Below are 7,465 nucleotides of genomic sequence, written 5' to 3' on the forward strand. Positions count from 1 at the left end.
ATATCCTCATCAGATGACTAACTAAAATATTGTATTAAAAAAATGAGCACTTGGACATGAGGCAGCGGGAAAATACTTATCATGACAGATTCTGGGTTTGACATTAAAAACATGATTTGGTCTGTGTTTAAACTTTAAAGCAGGGCTATTCAATTACAAATTCAACTGGGCCAAATTTTAAAATCAAGAAATGTAGCCGAGCCGGTCATGTTTGGCGCCCAGTAAGCAGCTTGTAATGTCAAATTTTGAACCAATACAGACGAATTTGATGGAAAATATGCACTTTTTATTCATAGTCTCCCTTTTAAATTTGGCGACATGACAAAAGCACATCAAAAAAGTGCATTAGAACACAACAGAGCTGTATTTGAACATAACCTGAGGTAGTAGAATTTTTTTTCACTTGAATTAAATTTTTAAAAAGACTGAAACAATAAAGTGAAATTCTGTAAATAATAATTTGTGTCGCATCTTACCCAGGCATATCTAAAGTGCATAAAAACTAAATTTGCACAGTTGTAGCTATAGTTGAAAAGGACATGTTTTATACTCGGTATCTTGGGGCTACTTCTGTCAGCATCGCTAGCCATGGAGTGTTGCATTCATGGTCTGAAATATTGTCGGAAACTTGTGAAACAGGTTGCCCTCTGCATTTCTGGCATGCCCACAGGCCGGGCCACTTTGGGGTTGGTTCTGGGCTGCATGTGGCCCCCGGGCTGCTGCTTTAAAATATGACCCATGTCCCTTCTGTTAACTTGGAGGAGGCGGTGTTTATAATCTAATCTAAACTCTAACATTTTCACACTGTGAATAAAAAATCACACTTCCAGCATTTATTTTATCAGACACTTTCATTAGCCTCCAAAGCATGAGAGAATATTTGAGCACATTTGATCTAAAAGGGGCACGCAAATGGTTGAATGCTTTAAGGCATTACCTACGTATGCAGGCAGCCTAGGTTCGAATCCAGCCTGTGGCCCTTCACCATGTCTCTCTCCACTCTCTTCTCCATGTCCAATCTATCCACTGTCCTTCCTCTATCCAATAAAGGCATGAACAGGCCCAAAAATAAATCTTGAAAACAAACAAAAAAAAAGAAATTAGATCTGAAAGTAGTAATCAGCGCCTAAAAATTTGTTTTTCTTTTTACAAATTGACAAATTATCTGCTGTTTGAATGCACTCATCTAAAAGCTGGTGGTGAGATCAGTCAAAAATATCTTAAAACTTAAATTTTTCAACCTTGAGGCAACATATCAAAATCATAATATCAGGTAAACACAGCCTTTAAATAAATCAGACACCACCGCAGATAGCATTCAAGCCTTTTATGCTTTAAATGCAGTTTCCCAAGTGCTCAAACTGGCTGCAATAAAGCAAAGGGTTTATTTTAATTTCAAGCTCCTTTTATTGAATCAACAAATGAACATCAGCAACAACGGATGTATGAAAGGAAAAGTTCTGATTAATGTGATATCACTTTTATTTCTCAAAAGAGGATCAGAGACAAAACATATGATGTAAGAACAGGTGGTTGCTCTTTTCCAAACAAAGATTGCTGATCTGTAATTTGACCTCCAGGCTCCCAAATCCCAGTGAGGATTTTAGTATTTGTAGCTTTCTGTCATCTGTTAGTTCCCCTCTGATGATAACATTTTGCTTTTTTTGTTATCAGCAGAAAGTAAAGCTGTGTGGACATTTGACTTTCATCGTTTATCTCGACCCATGACCCTTAAATGCAGCAGCAGGTTGACTTGCGTTGTTTTTTTCTCCATCCAGCACCTGTCAACACTTGTAAGACAAAGTGAGGGAATCTTGAAAAAACAAAAACATTGACTTTGGATGCATGGCAACCGAGATTGTTTATGGATACTCTTTTTGCCAACCGGGTCTCAGAGCCAAAGCCTTCAGTCATGACTGCTGAGTTTCTGAGGAAGATTCATAAAACAAGTAAACAAATCAGCAGTTACCAGCAATGGCTTACAGATTAATTATTATATTGGGTGTTTTAGGTGTTAAATTTTCAGATCAGGAAAAAAATATATATCTTTAAAATCAACACAGATAAAAGAGAGATCACAATCCTTCAAGTGGGCAGGATATGTGACATAAGCTGACAGAGAATTTTCCTCTGGCATTTGAAACTTACTTCCAATATGATCTGGTGTATCTCCTAAAATTTAAGATTTAGAGCAAACGAGATATTTTAAGTTGACTTAAAGATACATCTACAGTAAAGAAATGGTAATGTTACACAGAAACAGCATGAAGTTCAAGAAAATCAGAGACAAACACAAAAAATACGGTTTGTGGTTAGTCAACATCAGCATCCGACTTCCTTTTAATGCCAAAGTCATAATCACATGGTTTAAACAGAGGCTCTCTCACGTGAATGTTTTTTATTCTAGAGGATTAGTTTTGCAAAGTAGATCATATGTTGTATGACTGCGTTGTATCTTCCATAGCAGTAAACCTAACCCATATAGCTTGACTGTTTTTGCTCATATACAATACAGTATCATCAGCATACAATCACATTTTTACATTATGACTATGGACTGTAGAAAATATTGGTATAAGCAGAAACGACACCAGTTGTTTGGTTATAAGAGGGGGCTTTTGTAGCCAATCCGCTGCGACCACCATGTTTAAAACACTGTCTCAAAGAGATGGCGCTAAAGCAGGTCATAAGCCTCCAGACCTTGCCAGCTTGCAGTCAAATCGGTCATGCCGCTAATTATGCCTACTTTTATTCTTCTTGAAACAAAACTGAAGAGTTACTAAAATATCCCCCTATACTGTGTGTGCCCATGAATATATGAACTATTCGGACCACATTTTTTTCAAACCAGTATATCCACTGAAAAATGGTAGGGGACCGAACATAGAACCCTGATGTACGCCCATTCTCTTAAGTCTGTTTTCTCTTATTGTATACGGCAGTGGTTCTCAAATGGTGTGGCAAGGCACACTGGCGTGCCTTGAGGAAAGTCTTGGTGTGCCATGGACTGTGTACAACCATATGTGATTACAATGATTATACAAGTCTCAAAAAAATGGACAACCTCTTAGAAAACTAACATTTTCTGTAGTATTTCATGTATTTTCTTGCTGCTTTTTTCTCAATAACTTGGTGTTAAAATAACTTTTAAAAGTTTTGGATTTGCTACAGTAGGTTACTAAAAACTGAGGCTGTCAAGATTAGTCAAGTTAATCGCAATTAACTAAGGACCACAATTAGTGCACAATTTTTTTATACCAATTAATCGCATGCTTTATCATCCCCTGCAACACACTTTGGTTAAGGCACGTAGTAGACATATGATGCTCTATTCCTACATTGTCTAGCTCTGGTGATCCATCAAATAGAGAGAGGAGTGTTGTGAAATCAGGCATTATTCTGTCATGCTTAATGGCTCAATGTTGACATTTATTATTACACCTTCTTGGTATTTGGTTTATTATTATTTGAGTCTCTTAGCACACCCTTAGCTGCAGGGAGCAGATTTTGGCAGGAAAAGCACCAATCAGGGACCACCTGAAGAGTTTCATTAAGCACTTAAGGATTTTCTTCTGTCATTGTTTCAGGAATGATTTCTGTTATCGCTAACTATCTGCTTTATTTATTTTTCTAGTCATTAAATTCAACAATATCAGTTCCAACTTCATCTTAGCTCACTGACATTTCGTGTCTTCGTTTTAATGCTGCCAAAGTGCAATATTGACGCATAAACGTGCTGTTTCACCCCTCAATTTACTTTATTGCACTTGTACTGTGTCCAAGGATAGCATTGCTTAACTGCACTGTAACGAATAGACACACACACACACTCAAACACACACTCACTCTCACAAAAGCACACCTGGGGAAACATTCCTCGAGGGGAGTCATCAATCAGTTTTATGGCTTTCTCTGGGAAAGTTTCCTCCTCTCCAATCAAGCGTCTTCCCTCCCTTTTTCCCTCCTCGATCCTCTCTCTTATATTTCCATCTGTATCAGTTTTGGTCCACATCTGAGAACGATCCAGTGCGGCCAATTAACTTCAACCATTTTTCCTATTCCACTGAGGGATAATTGGAACAAACTGGAGAGTGAGATCTTGGCCTGGACGAGATACGAGATAAGACGATTGCAACTGGCTCTGCTCTGTGCCCTCAATTTGTCCGCCAGCTGTAATAAACCTGGAGTTGGAGGATCTGCGCGATGTAGAAAATTGTGCTTAACAAGCCACAAAATGTTTAACTGACTCTTAAAATTCAGCTTCTCTTTTAAAGAGGGAAAAATCTGCTTAAAAGTGAAGAAAATGCCACTTGTGTGTAAGAAAAGATCAACCTGTTTCAGGAACTTTTCCCCCTCAAGTGTGTTGTCATTGGCGTGTCAGATTTCCTCCAGAGCTTGTAACAACAAACACTGCACAATGCTCTATTGTCAAATAAACTCTGATACTCCACTTCAAGTCCATCAAAGAGCTGTTTTGTATGACTATTTTGTGAAACCACAAGGATTGAGATCTTTGATATAAAAGCCCTGAAAACTTTTTTCTTCAATTAGTGTCTTATTCTTAGCAACAGGTTTCTGCATGAGTGCAGAACTATCTGCCAAAGATGAAATAGTTTTGGTTGTTTTCATATTTATGGGCCCTTTGTAACAATTGGGAGTGGGTGGGAATTTGTGGGAACAAGCTGATGTCACGTTCCTTCATGCACCAATTGGATTCAGTGACATTTGAGTCAGAGATTGATAATAATGGATTTGTTGCCAACAGCCATGATAGGCTTTCAACATGTTTTCATTCAGACATTTCCCTTCAAATGTCAACCTTGTTTGTTGTTGTTTTTTTCAAATAGTTGCATACATAATAAAAATAAAGTAAAAAACTCTAATCCAACAAAGTGTGAAATGAGACAATATTATTCCTGTATTTTATTTCATTATAAATTAGATTTTTTATAAATGAATGCAAAAGTTTAGCATAGTAGTTGACTGTGACTGTGTATCTAGTAACAAGCTTACAATCCAGCAGAATGTATTCAGGTGTGATTAATGTATCCACTAGGGCTGTCAATCTATCAGATTTTCACTTCACAATTATTGTGAAGTGATGAAAATGTCACGATAACAATATCATCACGATTTCAATAAAATAATTAAATAATATTGGGATAATTAATCAAATTTATCTTTAACTTTATTTATGTTTTGTTCTCTCTTTTGGCATATGAATTACACTCAAAATACCTGTCTAAGGAGGTACGGCAGCTGCTGTGTCATTGCGGAGGATCAGTGTTTGTGTGTGAGGAAGAAGGGGGAGGGGTTGTTGGGGTGCTACAGGAGGGAGACGAAGCAGGGGGGAAGAAAACGGGCGGATGTTGAAAACAAACAGTTCAAGTGGCACTGGATCATTTACATGACATTATCATATGCACATTTTTAACACGATATTGAAATTTAATTTTTTTAATACCACAATTATCATCAATATCGGTATATTGCGACAGCCCTAATATCCACATTAAGATTAATCAAAAAAAATTTAAATACTAAACTGAAAATTGATAACAATGACACCTCCCCTTTGAAACTAATTTTGAACAAATAAATAAAAACCTTGATAAAAGTACTTCCTCCTATGCACTTCATATAACAACATTAAATTCTGTGCTCCCTGCACCAAAACTCTTAATTTTGCTGAACTTCGACCTGTTGGCCTCATTCATGGACACTTTGTCTGCCATCTTGTGGTCACAAAAGCACATTACAACTATCAGCGTAAATTAAAGACAGTCACCAATCTAACCAAAATGCTCCACAGCCTTTCTCAACAAAAAACTGTACAAGGTACAAAAACGTGTTTATATATGCTTTTTAACATTTGTCGTTTGATATGGCTGCAAATTTGACGTTTTCTTTGCAGTAGCAAGCTACAACACTGCTAAACTGGAAGTGCTGATATTAGGACATTTGGACTGTTAAGTGTCTAGCTTGAGTAGATTTTGGAAATAAACCATCAGTTTACAGGTAAAAGTGAGTATAAATGCCTCCTGCATTCGGTACAAATGAGTCTACATGGATTTTTATTTGTCTGGGATACATTTTCGGGGTATATTTATTGGGCTATTCTACCAAACTTGTGCACTCTGTAGACCAAAAAAAAAGGTACAGTTGGTTTAATCGAGTATATTTTGTAATAGTCAGCTATTATCTCACAAATGCAGGCATATATTTTAGATAATTTTAGGAATAATTTATATTACATACGCATTTATTGGGTACCTCCTACTCTTAGGTGGGTGTCTCAAACCATAAACCCTTAATTTTATTTCATGAGAATAATACAGTCACATTTCTTTTGCGGTTTTTTTTTCTGTTGCATTTTTCAAAAATACCTCCTTGATATATTTTAAAAAGAACTAATAAAGTCACATTTATTTAACTGAATGAGAGCTGTCACTTCTGTAACATGGCATTATTTCTCAAAAATAATCAAATATTGAACCAGTTCAAATAAATTAATGCCTTTACAACAAAATATATGATGACAAATAGAGAAAAACTACTTAAAAAACATTCAATAAAAATATTTTTAAAATGCATATTCATTAAATTATATATTTTCTATATGTAGATTTAAAAGAAACCATAAAGCTTTTTAAGATTTCCTTCTTTTTTGTGTAGTGAAAATTTTTATTTATACTAGGAGACTAAAAAAACAAAAAACAAACAAACAAACAAACAAACAAACAAACAAACAAACAGATTTAAGTGGAAAAAACTGTGGAAATGCATTACCTTAACTGTTTATCAGTATGCCTTTAGATTTTTTTTTTCTTTTTTTGTTTTAGGATATTTCCAACTCAGTTTTATACAGTAAAATAGACCCACTGTCCTCCTATAAGGATGTTGATTTTTGAAGCTTCCTGTTGTTGAGCTATATTGTTGAGTTGCTCAGGCTCTACTAATCCCAGATAACTAGGAGATGTTACAAATGAAAGCTCAGGTCTCAGGAAGTTAAAATTATGCCAGTGTAAAAACTGCAATATTTTCTTAACAGAACAGGATTTCAAAGCACCTCCACATACATCCAGTTTGTGTACAGTTAAGGTTTAGCATCAAGTGGATTTCTGTGTAACCTGTTTGGATTTCTGTGGGTTACCTAAGACTGTTGAGGAAAGGGAAGCACTTCTTATACCAGCTATTTGTTCCAACAAGAGGTCTACTGGCTATTAAAATACATAAAACAGAGACAAACATCATTCTGTGCCTTATTGATGGCTTCACAATTCACCTAAGTCTCATTTTTCCTAGAGTAGTAGTTCCCATGTTTCATGACATTTTTATGCATTGCTGAAGTAGAAAAAAAGCTTTACACACCTTCTTTTGTCTGTAACAGTGGAATGCAACCAGCCTACTCTATTACTCCATACAAAAACTGTACAAAACAGACTTTTACCCAAACCTTTCTTCT

Source organism: Cheilinus undulatus, linkage group 22, assembly GCF_018320785.1.
Source record: "Cheilinus undulatus linkage group 22, ASM1832078v1, whole genome shotgun sequence".
NCBI classification, from domain to species: Eukaryota; Metazoa; Chordata; class Actinopteri; order Labriformes; family Labridae; genus Cheilinus; species Cheilinus undulatus.